This window comes from Octodon degus, unplaced genomic scaffold, assembly GCF_000260255.1.
Source record: "Octodon degus isolate 3935 unplaced genomic scaffold, OctDeg1.0 scaffold00215, whole genome shotgun sequence".
NCBI classification, from domain to species: domain Eukaryota; kingdom Metazoa; phylum Chordata; class Mammalia; order Rodentia; family Octodontidae; genus Octodon; species Octodon degus.
In genome coordinates, this window is record NW_004524791.1 from 2675184 (window position 1) to 2693980 (window position 18797).

Below are 18797 nucleotides of genomic sequence, written 5' to 3' on the forward strand. Positions count from 1 at the left end.
CACTGGAGATTAAACTCAGGCCCTTGTGCTTGCCAGGCAAGCGCTTATTCTACTGAGCCATCTCCCCGGCCCCCTGGAACTTGTTAATGTGAATAAAGGTAGAATTTTTTTCCTGTGCCCTTCTCAGTCTATCAAAAGATTGATTGATCGATTAATTGAGATAGGGTCTGGGCTGTGTATTACAGGCTGATTTCAAACTCACAGTGACCCGCCTGCTCAGTCTCCTGTCATATACCATCACGCCTGGCTCAAAAGAGTAAAATTTTTTAAAATTTATTTTTATTTTGAAAAGTAAAAACAAAGCTACAACAAAAATCAAAAAGAAAGAAAGAAAGAAAGAAAGAAAGAAGGCAACATACTACAATACGTATATTACAGATTTTCAAGCCAAAAGAGGAATTTTTTATGGAAGCATTTGGGAGGAAAAATTAGTGAAACCTAAAGTTTGTTTTATGAAAACACCATAGAGCTGGTAGACCTTTATATTAATCAAGAATGAATGAAGACATAGATTATTCATATTAAGCATGAAAGAGAGGATATGATCATATAATTAAAGGATGATGAAGGAATTTGATCAACAACTTTGTGCCTATATTTGACAACTTAGGTGGAATGGACAAATTCAGCAGCCTTCAGTCCAGTTGACAGGGCACACTGGTATCGCCCAGTGTGCACTAAAGAAGTGAGGCTGCTGTGCAGAAGCCTGTCCATGGCAAAGGTAGCTTGCTCTTGTCCCATGAGGGATGCCAGGGTAGCCGAAGGGCAGGAATGTTGGGTGTGCATGTGAAGATGTATAGGGAGCAGTGTAAAAGGAGCAGGAGCAGGTGAAGTTTGTCTCTGAAATTCAGATTTGATTCAACATCGAAAATGGAATATGCTGTAGTGGTACAAAATTAGACACTGTAAGGTCATTTACAGAAGATCCAGAAATGAAAGAATAGTATTTGCCAAAATTCCATACCCATTCCTGAGAAAAATACTCATGATAAACTACAGGTAGAACAGAACTTTTTTAGCTTGATAAATGACATTTTAAGAAATGTCTACAACTAGGGGAAAGAAGAGAAGAGGAAAGAGGAAACAGAAAGGAATTACAGTGTATCGTATATGTGTACCAACTCCCCACAGAGGAATGTGAATGTCATGTACTGTAAACATGTATTGATAATTTTTTCTAAAGAATACAGAAAACAGTTTAAAAAGTACCTATAACTAACTGATGTCATACTCAGCGGTACAAAATTGAATACTTTTGCTATTCAAAATTGAATACAATGGTATGTTTGTATTCACCTCTTTTTGCTCTCACTTAAAATAATCTTTGTTACTTCAGTGATACTCTGTATGTCAGAAGATTTTTTAAAACTACAAGAAACATTGAGGCACATAGCATATTTTCATTTCCTAGAGAACAGATCTTCTCTGCGTTACACACCTAAGTGCAAAGGTGTTCACGTGTACATGCACACATGCCTGCCTGCTATGGACACTTCTGGGTAGCCTGATCAGACTACAGCGCACTGTTACCTGGGTACTAAGCCAGGTGTTGCTGTGATGAGTTTTGCAGATGTGGTGATGGCCACAATCATTTAACTTGAGTGAGCTAGGTCACTCTGGGATGTGGGGACCCAAATCTACCCTCAGAAAGGCCTGTCCTGCCCCACAGGCTCCCCACAATTATAAAGCCAGTTTCTTGTGAGAAGTCTTCTACTGTGCGTGTCACCTGTTTCATCTCTGTGACCCCCATTTGATAATATATAACCCAGGTTGACCAGTTTTTAAAAAATCTTTCTGTGTCTCCTTCATTGAGTGCCACCTCCAGATTTTGCTCACACAGGTGGTTTCTGCAGCCTGGCCTGGGAGGAGTCCTGCTGTGCTCAGGATCTGCAGCTGGGCCTCAGCCCACACTGCTGCCTGCAGTGGCCTTCCCCACTGCCCTTCACGCAGCACAGTGTGCTCCTGCCACCAGCTGCAGTGGTTCTGCAAAACGTGTCCCACTCTGATTCTGTCTTCCTGCTTTCCTGTTGTATTTGTGAGCTTGGTGGTGGTTTGTCTGGCTCTTTAAAAACTCAGCAACTCTGGCTTTGCTTAACTGTTACAAACTTGCCTTTTGTTTATGTTCCCACCTTTGGTGTCTTTTCCTTTTCTTTAGTACACTATATGATCTCCTTTTAATTAATTAATTTATTTTTGCAGTACCAGGGATTGAACTCAGGACCTTGCGCTTGCCAGGCAGGCGCTGCAACCACTGAACTATATCCCCGACCCCTATGATCTCCTTTTAAAACCCTTATTATTGGGGTGCCTTACAGAAATAAATGCATCTTTAAAAGAACTACTTTACCTAGATTGCCCAGTTTGCTGCGTAACATCTTTCCCATTTTCTGATTTTGAATATTTTTAAATCTGATCTTGTTCTCCTGGCTGGCTGGGGAAGTAGGAGTGCATTTCAGTCCCAGGTTTACAGTCCTGTAAGCGCTGGTCAGTCCCCCTGCTTCTCCCTTGAGAAGCTGAGCCTTCCCAGCTGCTGCTTGCACTGTGCTGCTGTACATGTGGGGTCAGGTTTTCGTGGTGGAGTGTTCTTGACATGAAGATGGGTGCCACGAGACTGCTGGCCAGGTGGCAGTAGGTACACTTGAGCTGAATCTTCACATCTCCTGTGGGAAGCGGAGACAGGATTGTCTCCCTGGTTTGTCCGATGGCGAAAGTATTGGGATGCCTGCATCTGGGACTGTGGCTCTGTTCCCTTGTTTCTTGGAGGCCCTCGTCATGCACATCAAAAGGCTTGGGAACAGTCTCAGGTCTCACAAGAGGAGGCTCGTGCTGCACCACATTGGTTCTCAAGGGCCTCAGCACATACCCAGCATCGGGACAGCAGCCCTACCCCACTCCCCTCATGGCTTTTTGTTCCTCTTTATCTTTAGATGCCTCTAGAATTCAAAGTTTTGCCTTCACATACACTCTGAGCCAGCTGGCTACCGTTTCCATTCTAGTTTGGTAAACTGTCTTTCAATTAGATTTTTTGGTTTACTTTTTGTCGTCATCTGTTTGTGGTGCTGTAACAAAATACTAGTACCTGAGAGCAGGTAACTGGAAGAACAGAAGCTGTTTAGCTGTGCTGGAGGCTGTAGCCCAAGCCAGAGGCACGTGCTCTGTGTCCTCCTGGGTGGGGGAAGGAGGGCTGGAGGCTCTAGGTCTTCCCTCTGCCCAGCCTCTAGGCTCCACACTGTGCACTGGGGGCTCCTACTCCCACTCCCTACCCCTGTTCTGCAGGAACCAGGTTTCTCATGTGACTTTCTGGGACGTGCTGGCCACAGCACTCTTGTCCCGTCAGCGTCTGTGTATGATGCTGCCGTGTTACACTGCCCTATTTGTTGTGACTTGCCTTTGTTCTTGCTCCTTTTTTTCCCTCCCTACATACACGGGAAGTGTACATTTCTTTTCAGGGTCACTTTGAAAGTTACCCTTTGCTGTTTTGTGGCAGTTGTTCCCCACATTTCTTACCTGTTAGAGCCTTGAAGTGATTTCTAAGCGTGGAGTTGCAGAGTTTGCACTTAACCATGAGTGCTTCAGCTGGTCCTTTCCTTCAAGCACTGTCTGTCCTTGCTGCAATTGTGTCTTTTTTTTTTTTTTTTTTTTTTCAACCTGTCATTTTTCACTGGTATTTTCCATCAGGAGCCTTATGATGAACAAAGAAAATGAGCATGTGTAGTTTGAGACTCGTCTCAAGGATGCAGATGGAAACTTGAGATCCCCTTTGGCCTTTGCTGTCCTTCTGTTTCAGGGTGCTCTGGCACCTCCACTGCCCTCTTGTTCAGCCCCTCATGGTGCTTTCTTCGTTCCCAGCTCCTAACCCCATGGGACTCGCCCTCAGCTGCTGCCCCCAGATGTGTCTTCAAGACACTGTGGCAGCCTTCAGACAAGGAGAGAGGAGGGCTTGCTCATTCATGCCCCATCAGGGCAGAGGGAGTGTTTTCATGCTCCAGGGAGTAAAGCCTGTTGAGACAGACAGGCGGATGGATGGCTGCAGGGACTAATATGCTGCTAGCAAGCACCCCTCTGGTGACTGCGGAGATGGGGTCTCGGGTGGGAGGCCCTGTCTAGGGTCAAGGAGTGTCTATGGATTATCAGCTCCAGGTTGCTCATTGTAATGAGGAGATAATGCCATCTGTTCAGCTGCGGATAGTTAGGGGCCTTGAGTAAAACAACATTGGAAAGTTAAAGCACCGTGCAAATGTAATTTGAGATGGATCGTTAAGCCCGTTCCTGACCTGGGGGTGGGGAGCAGACTGGCATTCATCATAGTTGCCAGTGTGCCGGGCATTTCCTGTTTACTGCCTGCTTCCATGGAGCACTGGTCTTGGAGCATGGTGATTTGTCCCAGTTTACAGCCTAAGCAGCTGAGACAGATTCATCACTCACCATTTCAACCAGCGAATGATTACATCTGGATGCTTCAGGGTCACGTGTTGTGGCTGTGCAGACTCCTGTACCTGGAATGTTCCTGTCATCTTTGGCTTCCCCGTACTCTTTGTTGGCTGACTAGATTGAGTTGTAACAAGGGAAAGAGCCTTGCTGGCAAAGTGTAAACTGAGATGGAGTGGACTGAACATGGATGCATGGAAGCCCTTTATCACACGTGGATTCCTCCTCAGTCTGAGATGGTTCCTGGCACTGTATGCACCACACTGTGCACTTGGTGCTGGTCATTGTGCTCCCTTGGTGGGGATGTGGGGTGTGTTTCCTTTCATGTGCAGCGCTGCACTCTGAACCAGGCTGGTTCTCTTGGAATGCTTGATCTTTTTGCTCTGGTAGACCTTAGCCTCTCTGTGTCACATCATCTACCCCTAGCACATGAAAGCATACATTCTGTTTTAGAAATACATTACTCAAAAGAGTACAAATCTGAGCTGATTCTTACTTTGAAAGGATTTATCAGAAATGGAATTTAAATAGCTAGATTAAAACAATTGAAGTGTGGAGCTTACCATAAAGTGTTGTTTTTCTAGCTTTTTGGGAACATAGATAGTATTTAAAGAAACACAGTTAAATTTGTGTGCAGATGTGAGTGTATAATTTTTGTGTTACATCCTGAATGCTAAAACACATAAGTGACGATCTGTTGGGAGGGGCATTTGGTATTAGCCCTTTTCTCCACTTCTTTCCCCCTCTCATCCCTTTGCCTGTAGAAATAAATTACTATAGAAAAGCATTCTGACTAAACAGGTTTGGTTATTGTGTAACAACTTTTTATCATGTTTTAACATGAAATTACATTTCCCTGGACGATTTAGTACCTCATAATGATTATAATGACAAAGTATCTATAAGACCTATAAGTACATTTTACAACATGAAATAACAAGTTTATTTTTTGCTAAGAATGTGAACTCATACTTAGAATTTTATTTTTGTTTTCTTTTTGCTACCAGTGATTGAACTTGGGACCTTTTGCTTGCCAGGCGGGTGTTGAAGCCATTGAACTATATCCCTGGCCCCTGTTTTCCTTGTTTTCTGTATGATGCTTCAAAAATGTGGTAGAAAAGATATTGGGACTGCATCATCTGCTGGAAGAAGAGAGAGACAGTAGGTTGGTCTCATGATGGTGTGGATGCTGAGTGCTGCGTTTGTGCAGTTTCCCTGAATGCAGCCACATTTGTGTTGGTCCTCTCCTTGCACAGGAGGTTGGGCACACAGGAAGACGCTTGGCTTATTCTAGACTACATGCATTCTTTTCAGTACCTCGCCATCTCCAAGGAATCCCAGGTTTTCTTTTGTTTCCCAGCCCCCATCCCAGGAGAAAGTGTGTTCCTCAAAGACAGAAACAGATTCTAAACTGCTGACCTTCAACTGTTGCTCTGCAGTACCAGAAACTTCAGTTTTCAGTTGGAACCTTTGCTTGAGCAAACAACTGCCACACCTGTTCTCGCCGGTGTGTGGAGTATTACCTGTACTGTGAACATTGTCCTGAGAGCCTGAAGGACCAGGGAGAGGGTGTGCTGGTGTGGGGAGGTGGGTGTGGCACAGACCCAGGGGTCGGCACAGACCCAGGGGTCAGCGCAGGCCCAGAAATCCCTGCAGTGGACCATCTGTGCCACTCTGCCATCTCTTGGCCATCTCTTGTATGTACACAAGTTTGCACAAAAATTATTAATCCAAAGCCTGTATTTTGCTCTCTGTAGTAGCATAATTTTACAGATGCTTTGGTATTATGAGAGGATTCCTAGTGCACTTGCACATGTGCCACCAATCTGTGAGGGTGGCACAGTGTCGGGTGAGCTAGAAAGAGGAGGGAGTGGTGGTCCTCACTTCACTCTGTAACTTTTTTTATGCTATTATCCTCTATTTACAGCTTTCAGAAATCAGCTAGTGTCACTGCACATATGTTTAGAGCTGTTGCTATGGTGATCAGCCTGGCAGCCCCCACAGTCCTTGTGGAAGCTAGGAAGCTGTTTGGTGGCATCTGTTCACATGAGGGCACCATCCCCGTGACCTGTGGGAATCTCAAGATTGCCCTGTTCCCACTTCAGTTGTCTGCTCTTTTGGTTTGGCTGATTACTTTACCTAATAATTTAAAAAAGGAAAGTTTTCTGATGGGTTTAGTGCAGAGAGAAATGGAACCATATACAGTGTATTGTTCTCTAGACTACTGTCCTTCCCACAGTTGCAGCGGTCTGTCTTTACCTGGTCTTGAAACAGTGGACTTCAGCTTTTCTCAGTAACCATACTGCCCCCACCCCTCCATAATAACTGCCTAGGACCAGTATCATCAAATGACTTGGGTGAATGAATTAATTTTTTTTTTTTCCTCTTGGTATATGTGAAAGAAGTCTTTTTTTTTTTTTTTTTTTGTGGAACTGGGGATCAAACTCAGTCCCTTGAGCTTGCCAGGGAAGTGCTTATTCCACTGAGCCATCTCCCCGGCCCGAAAGAAGTCTGTTAAACTGTTTGAGGACAGGTTTTTTTTCTTTTTTTTTCTGTGTGTGTGTGTGTGTGTGTGTGTGTGTGTGTGTGTTTTTTGGCGGAACTGGGAACTGAACTCAGGCCCCCAGACAAGCACTTACTGTATTGAGTCGCCTCCCCTGCCCTAAACTCTTTGGAAATTGGATTTGGAAAATGGAGGGTTTTGATCAGATTTCTGTCGTTTCACAACACTGAGGATTGAATCCAAGACCTCACACTAAGGCACATCTCCACCTGTTTTGTTTTGTGACTGGACCTTGCCAAATTTTGGGGTTTGGGCTCCACTTTGTGACCCTCCTGCCTTGGCCCACCAAGGGACTTGAGATTGCAGGAGTGCCCCACCAGTGTGTTTCTTCAGGGTTTCAGCTGGCTGTTGTCTCGTACTTTGTGCCACATGTTCGGAAAGACAGACTAATTTATGAAACTTTTAGTGTAGGCTCTCCGTGAATTTGCATGGAACTATGGATCCCCTCTTGGGAAGATACACGAGTCGTCACATACTCTGTGTGACTTCAGGGTTTTGGAACTCTAGACTCATTTTTCCACGGAGAACTTCATATTTTCCCTTGAGTTTATCTTTTTTAATGAAAGTTGTTAATTATTGTCTTTATAGAACCTACTCTTGTTCCACTGAAAAATGTGTTACATGCAGAATGGTGTTTCCCTTCTCTCAGAATCGCTTTGTAACTGTATATAGTAGTACATTGGTCCTGATCCAGCGGCGAAAGAGGGCATGTTTGTGGATGACTGTGCAATCTGAAACTTCACCAGAGTTTGCAGAGCATTTAAGAGTTAGTTTATTTCAGTTGGGTTTTGAATTTTATGTAAAGAAATACATAGACTAGCAAGATTTGTAGTAGCAAAAAGTTGGGGGAAATGTCAACTAAAGAGAATGGGTTGGGTTTTTTTTGTAATTAGCACAGGGTCTCACTACACAGATCGGATTTGTTGTTTGTTGTGATCTTCCTGTTTTCAGCTTCCCAAACGCTGGGATTATAGGTGTGTGCTACCACACCTGGACTTGTTCACCATCTCAATGCGTCCTGAAGGTGGGACTGGCACAGCATGCAGGACAGGGGATAGAATACTGGTCCCTGCGCTTGCCAAAGCAGACGCTTATTCTGCTGAGCCATCTCACCAGCCCTAAGAATGGCTTTTTGGACAATGAATACCATACTCAAATTATGATAAAGTAGGACTGCATGTATCAATATAACTTCTCTTGGTTCAGCCTTCCAGGATAAATAAATCTCTAAATCATGAGAACTAACAAACATTATAACTCACATGAAGATCACGTGTACATGCAATGTGGTGTTTGTTGGCTTATGAGAGCAGCAAACATTAAAATTTGAGTAACAGTGCTTTTGGAGAGGAGAAACGAGAACTGAAGAGGCCCCGTTAGGGGCCGCAGCTGCTGTGTAGTACTGCGTTGATGTCCACACAGCCCCGGGGCTTGAGCAGAGGTGGCTGCTGGATGAGTGCGTTTCCTCACACCCTCTGTGTGCTTTACTGTGCTGCTGTAATATGAAGTGATAAACACAGAGATTTTGTACATGGAAACCAGTAAACAAGACCCTACCTTAATTTTATTTATTTGTTCGTTCATTTTATTTTAGGATTTTTTTTCGAGTCAGGATTTCACTACATAGCCCATGTTGGCCTGGCCATGGTGCCTCTGCCTCCTGAGTACCGGAATTGCAGGCATGCACCATGACATCGAGCCAGACCCTATCTTTTTGTGGAGGGGCCAGGGTAGTATGACAGCTCTGAGCTCAGTGCTTACTACCGGAACAAACAAAAATCAAAAGCATAGCATAGGACCCTCTGGATTTCTGAGGTTTCAGAAAGAGCCACCTTTCCATTAACAACACCTCAGCATTGCTCAGAGGCTTTAGGGCCTTACATCTTGCTCCCCTGGTTGCACCAAGGAGGAATTCATATCACTTACTACTTAACATGCATCTGGTACCCACATAGAATTTACCTTTCGTGAAGAAGTCATGGGCTGAAAAGGACCTCTAATAAGCAGCCTTGGATATGCACTTTTTAAGGCTGCAGGTTCCAGCCTGGCTCTGCATGAGTCCTGCTTGCTGGCCCTGGGCATGTCATCTGCCTCACAGGATTCTTAATTCTTCCTCTGGGAAACACATGTCTGCCAGCTTTATTTATATAAAATCACTCTTGAGATTCTATCTAATGCTTATTTGCAGTAATCAGATCCTAAGGAGAATAAGTCTGTGGTAGGTAATTAGGAATGAAAAAAAGTACAGCTTTCTAAAAACCTTACTCCTGTACTGTTGTCACCAGTGTTGGTGGTTTTGAGACCCTGCATCACCATGTAGAAGTTACTTTTCCAGGTTCTGCTTACTTACATGCTAATGTGCAACCTGGCTTTTTCCTCGTGAACCTCCACCTCTGAGTTTAAGTACTTTGGAGCTGTTTTCATGTGCCTTTTGCTGTGTTCTCTGACATTTGTTGTCTGCGTTTAAGTGAGCCCCTTTGGAGTACGGAGAACCAAGATGAGGATTGTCACACAGGTAGTGACAGCTTAGAAAGGTGTACAGTGATCTAGTGCCAGCTCTGTGTGTGTGTGTGTGTGTGTGTGTGTGTATGCACGCACGCGCACGTATGTCTCCTTCCAGTTGTGCTGTCCGGGCCCCTCCCTGCCATCCTTTAAGTGTCATTAAGAGGTGTGAGCAAGAGGACAGAGAACACCCATGCAACAGAAGATCGGCCGCGTAGAGTCATGGCATTGGGCTCTCACCTACCTTACTCCCAGACCTGGCTCTGTGCAACTTCTGGCTCTTCCTCAGAGTCCAAAGCATCACGAGAAGTCAGTGTGTTAAATCGATGTAGGGCATCGAGGCAGCCACAGCAGTGCAGTTAAAAGTACGCAGGAAGGAGGACTTCCAGAACTGCTTCGGAGCATGGCAGGAACAAAGAGACAAGTGTGCTTGAGACTGGTGGCAGGGGAAGTTGAAGAGAATTAACACTAGTGTCTTTTACTGTAATAACAATTTTTTAAAATGTAAACATTCACCCTATCTTTTAGTTCAGCTTTGTACGTGCCACAGATTTGGTGGCTTAAAAAGCCAGGGTGTTTCCTCTCCATGGAGGAGGCAAAGTCTGAAAGGCAGGCGCTGGTAACTTCATGCCCACCAGGGCTCCAGGCAGAGCCTTTCCTCAAGTGACGATCTGCAGTCCCGTGGCCTCTTCCTCTCCCCCCAGTCTCTTCCTGCCTTTCTGTTGTAAGAACCCAGGACGTTTCACTGAACTCAGGGTCTCCCCAGATAATCCAGAGTGGTTTATCCTGAAAGCTTTAGTTTAATACGTGCACAGACTCTCTTTCCAAGTAAGGCTGCACATTCTGATCTCTCTGGTGTAGCATTGCCTGTTCTAGGCCTTTGCATAAACAGCGTGTACCGTTCACAGAGCACAGCGTCATCCATTCGCCTCAGACCTATCCCAGTGGTGTCATGCTTTCCTCATTGCTGAGTTGTCCTCTCCAGCATGACCGCTGTGTGCTCATCCCTGCCCCCCCATCAGACAGGTAATGTGCCCACATTGTAACAAAGTTTGAGGGAGGCACATCTCATGCATAAGACATGAACACCCATTCATCACGCTCATGAACCGAAGGATCTCATCCCCACTTTTCATCTGTCAGTGAGCATTGGGGTCATGTGTAGCTTACGGCAGTTAAAAGTGAACCTGCTTTGCTCTTTTCTACGAGAAACACAGACATTGGGGTAAATGGCATTTCAATATCCAGATGGTTCCAAACATATGGTTGTTCACCTTTACAGTGGTGTGAAGTGATACACATTGAGTAGGTGCCATAGTTTGGATTCTGAATTTTGATCTCTTCCTGTACTAGTCACATGCTGGGTAGTGACAGCAAACCACAACTCCTGTCCAGCCTGTTGTCACAAAGGACAGTGCCCTATACTGCCATGCTCTGCTGCTGGTTGGTATTTAAGCATGTTAAATGCTTTTTCCACTAAGGATTTTTTAAACCTATGTTGGATTTATTGAAATGCAACCTCATTGTAAGTTGAGGAATATCTGTATTTTCTCAGTTAATTCTCATTCCCTGCCTGCCTGCCTGCCTGCCTGCTTCCCTGCCTCCTTCTGTCCCTCCTTCTCTTCCCCTCTCTCCCTCTCTCTGCCTTTACCCTGAGCTAGTACATTCCCAGCCCTTGTTTTATTTTTTTTAAACAGTCTTGCTGAGTTTTAACTTGCCTGGGCTTGGCTGAAACTTGTGCCTGTCTTGTCTTTCAGCTTCTAGAGCACTGGGCTTATGGCCACGCACTGCCACGCTTGGCTTTAATGCTTCTTCATAAGGAAAATATAACGGTTCATTTCTCTGTATGCTTTGCTGTTTCCTTGCAGACTTTTTTTTTTTTTTTTTAAGATAGCTTAGGGTTTTTTTTTTTTTTTTTTTTTTTTGTGGAAACAGGAATTGAACTCAGGCCCTGGAGCTTACAAGGCAAGTGCTTATTCTATAGACTGTAATTTAGTCTTCAAAGCTGGACAGGCCTGGACACGGGTGATCAGGGAAGCCTGGGTTCCAACCCTACGTGTTTTATGGAAGTCCCCAGTAAAGGTCGCTGAGGCTAGGCCTCCACATTGGGTCCATGAGTCTCCTGTATGAGCCGTAACGTTTTGCCTTTACCTGACTTGGTCCCTACAGTGGTTGGGGTTTGAGGGGTTGGGTTGTCTGTGAGCCCTGGTCTCTTCCTTAGCACATTTTACTTTGCCTTCTGTTTATCTTGAAAATAATGAATTTAGGTTATGATGCAAGGCCATAGACACTACGCTTCATCCCCTGAGTTGAGGGTGCCAGAGGCTCCAGAAACATTTGAAGAGGGAGAGCGCTGCCTTGGTGTCATTGCAAAGACAGAGGCCAGACTGCTTAGCGGGACTTGATGTGTGCGTGCACACTCACTCTTCCCGCCCACCTGCCCTTCGCTGTCAGTGGTTTCTGGACTTACTCACTTGTCAGCCTCTGTATTCTGAGACCCAAGCTTAAGTTGGTGCCACACTCAGTTCTTGAAAGGTACTGGGCACACACACCTGGCAGTTTTGCCAGTCACGCCCCCCTCTGAATCTGCCTTGCCAGCTCTCAGGGTGGTAAGCTTATTCTGTGTTCTTCTAACCATGGGGACCATGGGCAGAAGCTCTAGCAGGTCTTTAGGAAGATGTTTTGCTTAGTCACCATTTTGGTAGCTTGTGAGTTTTTTAAAGGACTGTTGCAATGTTTAGAGAGGTTCTGGTTCTCTTTGGGTCAGCACTGCCAGCAGATGGATGCATTGTCTCCTCTTGGATCTTGGGTCAGGTGAGACATGGGGTCCTACAGCCCACTTAATGGGGTACTGAGGAGAAGGATGTGCTCGTGGTCAATTCTGAGCATTGGGTTGCCATAGGTTGGACCTACATTACTCTGAACTTGGTAAACTGCAAATAAGAGAATGCTGTTGTGTTGCCCGGCTGATTCACCAAATGTGAGAGAGCAAAGAAGCTAACTTCTGCCTTTGCCTATAGTGTGCTTCTGCTTTAGGAAAACAGAGCTCATGTGCCAGGACAAAATTGCTGCTGGAGATGGATCTTTTTGAAACCCACATTCTGGATTAGCAGGGATTGACCTTTGACATTCACCCAGTAAGCAGGTGGCTGCTCTGGGTCCCTGCAGGGGCAGGAGTCTGTGGCCTGGAGGACACCTCAGTGTGGTGGTGCTGTGGTACATGGACCCTCCCTCAGAGATGCCCTGGACTGGGGGGATCACCACATTCCCACTGCAGGAGTGCTTGAGGCAGTGTATATGGAGCCAGCCAGGCTTGGCATCCTGTGGTGGCACTTGTGGCTTCCAAGTGGCAGGGTATCATTGGGCTAGTGTGTTGGGGTCACCATGGAGATGGCACGGAGGGCAGAACAGGGGATGGATAGAGTTGTGGCATCCTCCTTGTGACCATGTATCAAGGAGGACAGGACCATCTAATGCAGCAGAGGTCAAGGTGTGCTGTTGGTTGTCAGAGCACAAGGTGGAGAAATCACTGGCCTTAGCCTACTCAGGTGCTACTATGCAGCCCTGGATGAGGTGACTCTGTTGCCGCTGTAGAGGAGGAGTGTATATATCCATTGCCTGTCGAGTTGGAATTGGTCACAGTGTGCTCATGCATTGTATGGTGGAGTTAAAAATAATGAAAACTGTGACAGCCTTCTGTGCTCTGGGACTATATACTGTGTTCACGTGGCTATGAGGAGTCTCGGTCAGGAGCAGTCTCCTCCTTTCTGACATTGCATAGTGAGTGTTCTGCATAATAGCCTGCTCCACGTGTCTGCTTTGTTTAGCATTTGAGATTGTAGTCTTTTTCTAATAGAAATTCCCTTATACTTAAGGCATTATTCTTGCACAAAACCCTTTGATCATTTCTGCTGTGTTTAGTCCTACCTTCTAATCAGACCCCTAGGACAGACACATCCCTAGAGAGGATGGCTTGTGGGGACATTAGTAATGCAGAGTGACAGCTAGGACAGGCTGGTGTACCTGGGCCTCCTGTTGGGGAGGGCCAGCAGTGGGTAGTGCCTGGCAGGTGGCCTCTCCCCTTGTCTCCCCCAAAGACATCTCTTGAGCCTCCTGTCTCCTTCTGCCACCAGTGTTGAGGCAGCAGTAGTGACCCTAACGTTGGAGGAGCCTGGGAGAGCCTGGGCAGTGCTGGCCTCTGGCGTGTGACCCTGGGCTTTCGTCATGAAGGTGTGCACATGCACTTGTCTGGGGTGTATTCACTGACCATCTGAGCACTGACCTCAATCAGGCAGCACAACTCAGAGCTCCCCAGATGTGTTGGCATCATGGCCAGAGGCCTGGGTGCTGTCTGCTGTGTGGTGGGAAACTGAGTGGCTGTAAAACACACAACAGGGAAAGCTTGTTCTAGCTGCCTGACAGGAACGTGTGTAGGTAGTTTCCTGTCATGTTGTCCTTCGCTCCTTAACTTAGAACCTCTAGTCCGAGTTCCATCCAAGAGTGCAACTCTGAGACTGTTGTGTGGTCCTGTTTGCAGAGGATGTGTCAGCAAAGGCTGGTATCCCACCAGCCAGCTGTCCACTTGGCCATGGGGAAACACAAAAGTACTTTCTGGACCAAACAATAAGCTGGATATAAGAGGAGCAACTCCAAGCCTCCCACTGCCATCATCCTGGTTCCGCTGTGCAGGCCTCTGGGATCCAAGATGTGTAGCCTGGAGTCTTCCCTAAGGCTCAGACTCGAAGCTTCAGTCTGAGGTCTGTATCAGCAGAGTACTTTTTCCCTGGCACAGTACCCTGCACCTTCTGGCCTTCACTGCAAGACCACACACTCAGACTTTCCTGTAACCTGCTCTGCTCCTGGGAATGATGACAGGGACAGATGAGGCTGCATCCCTGACCCTGCGTAGAGTAACCTGGTGGAAAGGGACTGGCGTGAGTCCGACTCGCTGCCTTATCCCAGCTGTCGGCTTGACAGGCTGCAAAGCAGGTGTCCAGTGGTGTCTTGGTCAGTTACCGGGAATGTGGTCCAAGAGACTGGTGGTGGTCTTGGTGTTCGTGGAGGTGTAACATTCACACAGGAAATGGCACGTGCCTAACTGTCCACATGGTGGCTCTTTTGTCACACACACCTATGCAACCAGCTCCTGAGGACACAGAGCCTACTCCATCACTTCTACTTGAGCCAGGGTCCTAGGACATCAGAAACCCACCACAAACACACTGCTTTGTTTGTGTCTGGCTTTTTGAGCCCAGCATGCTGTGGTAAGCATCTGCACACAGTATCCTCTAGGACACCGCCACACTTGTCCTTACTCTTGCCAGCTGACTCCCAGGCCTTTTGCAGCTTGAGGCTATTTCATTTGAGTCAGTATGAATGGGATGCAGCCTTGGAGGGCAGCAGCCTCCCACTGTGAACATGGGCCATTCCTGTGCAGAGCTCTTCTCACGCTGACCCACACCCTGGCCACTTCCTCCGTGGACTCCCCGGTGCACCGAAGGGCTGCTGCATGTGTGGATGGCAGCCTGGGTTGCCTTGGCCAGTCTAGGATCTGTGCCATGTGAGAAAGACAGAGCTCATGACTTAGTGTGCCAGACGCATCCTGGGGTACACGCACACACTAAGGAGTGCGATGCTGTCACCCTGTCACTGTCACAGTAGGATGTTAAGAAACAGATTTTGGTTTAATGGGGGGAACTTTTTTGGAAAGTATAATTAACAAAACAAGTTGGGTTTATGTCAGTGTCAACGTCTGAGCAGCCACACTAGTGAGAGCATAACAGATTTACCGTGTCTGCCTCCAGGAACCTGGGCCTGCTTAACCCCCAGTCATACTGATGTTAAGGTGCAGGCTTGGTTTTTGCCTTCCTGACTGGTTTCTGCCTTTTGCATCTCATGCAGCTCAGGCTGACCTTGAGCTCACTGTACAGCTGAGGTAGGCCTTAAACTTATAGTGACCCTCCTGTCTCAGCCTCCCAAGTGCTGGGACAACAGGCATGCACCTCCATACTTGGCATGGTTTTCAGTTTTGAAACCGTCCTTGAGCTGGGGAGAGAGCTCGGCAGTCTTAAGCACCTGCCTGGCAAGCACAGCAACCCAAGTTAGATCTCCAGCCCTGGAACCCTGGCGTGTTGTGCTGGCCACCAAAACTGAGCATGGTGGCTCATGCCTCTAATCCCAGCACTGGGGAGTCTAAGAGGATCACTACAAGTCTGAGCTGCATAGTGAGACCCTGTACCAAATAAATTAATTATGCCAGCCCTGCCCCTGGAGTGTGCTGAGATGGCAGTTGAGACTGAGTGTGGTGGCGCACGCCTGTAATCCTAGTGCTTGGGAGGCTGAAAACAGGAGGATCACTATGAGTCCAAGCTGCATAGTAAGACCCTGTAAACCTTATACTAATACATTTTTTAAAAAAGATACTTAAAAAAGAACTATACCGTAAGCTATTTGAGACAGTAAACTACAGAGTAGAACCAGTAGTAACTCTCCCCGTACTCTCTGACTTCATGATTTTTTTCTTTTGAAGAATATTCCTTGGTATAAGAGAATTCTTAAAACATTGAGAAATTATTCACCTTTTGCACTGGAAACACGGGAATATTCAGAGAGGCATAGTCACCAGATTGCACTGGGGGAAACCACTGCCCTGTTGTGAGGACTTGCCTTAGCCAAGAGGACTCTGCGTGGTCACAGGAGGAGGAGTTTGGGCCTGTCCAGAACTCGACTCTCTGCCAGGCGCATCTGAGAGCCCCGGGCATCGTCCTCAGAACTGCGCAGCTACAGAATGCCTGAGGGGCTCACTTGTTACACAGTGGTCTGCAGGGAGTGCACTGCCCCTGAACAGATGCCTGGCCAACTAACTTTATTCCCTCTCCTTTTCAGCTTTAGATTACTTTCTTATATTTGATGTTTCAAATTATATAAAATGTGACTCCAAAGTCAAAACCATAAGACAGGTTTTCAGAAGATGTCCACCTGTATCTTAGCCTCAGCCTCTTTCTATAACAATTTTAAGGATTTCCCCCCCCCCCCCCGAATGCCTTCAGGGCAGGTTTGAGTCCTGGGGATCGAATCGCAGCATCCTGAGCCTGACTGCTTTGTTGAAGCAGCCACTTAAAGAACTGAGCTAAGGGGCAGGCCCCCAGGAACAATTTTAAAAATTAAAAAAAGACTTTTTGAGACGGTTTTGTGTAGCCTGAACTCCTGGCAGTCTTCCTCCCTCAGCCTCCCAAGTGCTGAGATTATGGACATGTGGCACCATGCTGTGTTCAAAATTAAAATTTTTTGTTGCCAGTCATTTTTTAACAGCTTTTAACAATTATAATTGACACATAATTTACCCATTGAAAAATGCATGGTTCTGTGGGTTTTGGAAAATGAAAGATAACTAGGACCACAGTCAAAATATAGAGAATTGCCACCATACCTAGAAGCTTTCTCCATCTCTGCATTGTTTCTTACCTGTTTATTTTGGTACCAATAATTAAACTGAAGCCTTGCTCTTGCCAGGCAGGTGTTGTGCCACTGAGCTATATCGCCAGCCGCCAGCCTATAGTCTCCTTTAAAAAACCTTTTTATTTTGAAGTAATTATAGACTTCCAGGAACTTGCAAGAGTAGCAGCAGCCCTAGCAGCTCCCTCAGGGCCCTCCTGGGGGCAGCTGTGATGCAGGCACCTGTTGGGGCCCCTGGGAGATGCCGATGCAGACTGTGGTGCTCAGCCAGTTGTGGGCGTGGTGCCGCAGTCTGCGAGATGCTCAAAAGTCCACATGCCACCCTCATGAGCCACTCTGCCTGCCCTGTCTCACCCTGAGCCCTGTCAACTTGCAGTAGGTTCTGCAGTTGGATGGTGGTACACTAGGAATGCCGCTCAGGGGCTTGCCAAACTGCAGCAAGGAAAATACATTTATAAATTATAAGTCAGACAGTGAACATGGATGTAGAATCAAGACAGAACAATCAGCAGCAAAAACAGTCCAACTAGAAAATGAACAGAACACACAGACATTTCACGAAGCAGGGGTACAGCCCGATAAGTACGGGTGGGAAGAGATCCTTCGTTACAGGTGCACCAGATTGCTGTGGTTTGGTTTGGCAGTCCCTGGTGACTAATACCTTTGCCTGTAGTTTGTCACGTCAGCCTTTAACCTTGGTCTTTCACAAAGTAAAAGTTACTTTGTTGATAGTTTTATCAATTTTTTTTAAGGATTCTGCTACCTTTTTCCTAAAATTTTATAGGCTCTTGTAGTTTTGTTGGATTTGAACCTTTGGTTTTATGTTTAGTTGGAGCAAGTTTAAATGGTATTAAGTCTGTATTTCTGTTTGCATATCGGTGTTTGATTCTGGCACATTTGTGGAAACTGGATTTCTGTGTTGATCTTGTGTACTATAGACGTGCCACATTCTTATTTCTAGGAGTTTTAGATTCCTGTAGTTTTGTAGGTAGACATGCTATCTTTTGATCTGTATGCTTTTGATTTCCTTTTCTTGCATTTCTGTGCTGGCCAGAGCTTGCTGTGGCAGTAGTTAACAAGGATATCTTGCCCACCTGCTGCTCCTGGGAAGAAAGCACTTGACTTTCAACGTGACAGTGTTAGCTCTGGAGTAAATTGGTTAGCTTTCTGGTGTTAAGCCAGCCTTTTGTTTTTTGTTGATGTAAGTGCACCTTCGCAAGCCCAAGATGACTGCCTAATATATGTGCCTTTCTCTGCATGCTCCTTCCTTCCCAGTTGTCTGGTTGGAGCGCCACCGCTCAGTGTCAGTGTCATTTGTAACCTTGCAGTGGTAGGGCTTTGTGTCCTGGTGCCTGCTTTTGACAGCACTGTAGTGAGCTGTTCCGTACACACCTTGTACACACCTTGTTGTGCGTCTCTGCTATGCTTTGGGCAGGTGTACCCAGGATGGGTGGCTGGGCTGTGAGGTGACAGGCTGTCTTCTGTTCCTGCAGCAATGCCTGAGCATCCCACACCTCTCTCCACTTCACTTCTCTCCACTTGTGTTCTTCCTTCCCTGGGCAGTTTCGTGTGTTTGTTTCTACACCACTAAGCTACGGAGGATGTCTGCTGACTCATTGCCCTCGTTGTGCTCTGCTTTCCTTGCTTCACCACAATGACTATTTTTAATCACTCGTACCTTGAACGAGTATGCCTGTCCTCGTTGTCACATTTACTCTGTGTCTTAATTCCTTTGTTGTGTAAGACGCGTACTTTTCCTACACTGCTTTCAGTCCCTTTTATCTCCCATCTTCTCAGAGCTGGAGGCTTACTGCTAACTTAGCCAGGGTTTAAAGTTTCCTGTTCTCCC

General features: G+C 46.3%; 1 protein-coding gene and 1 non-coding gene across 3 annotated transcripts in view; one reads left to right on the top strand and one right to left on the bottom strand.

Moving 5' to 3' along the window:
- The window catches only part of Ankrd11 (ankyrin repeat domain 11), a 181956-nt gene that overhangs the window by 119766 nt on the left and 43393 nt on the right, over positions 1-18797 (top strand). The window lies entirely within an intron of this gene.
- LOC111813716 lies at positions 10510-10611 on the bottom strand. Its single transcript, XR_002818893.1, has one exon. It is a non-coding gene; the product is annotated as a small nucleolar RNA U13 (small nucleolar RNA).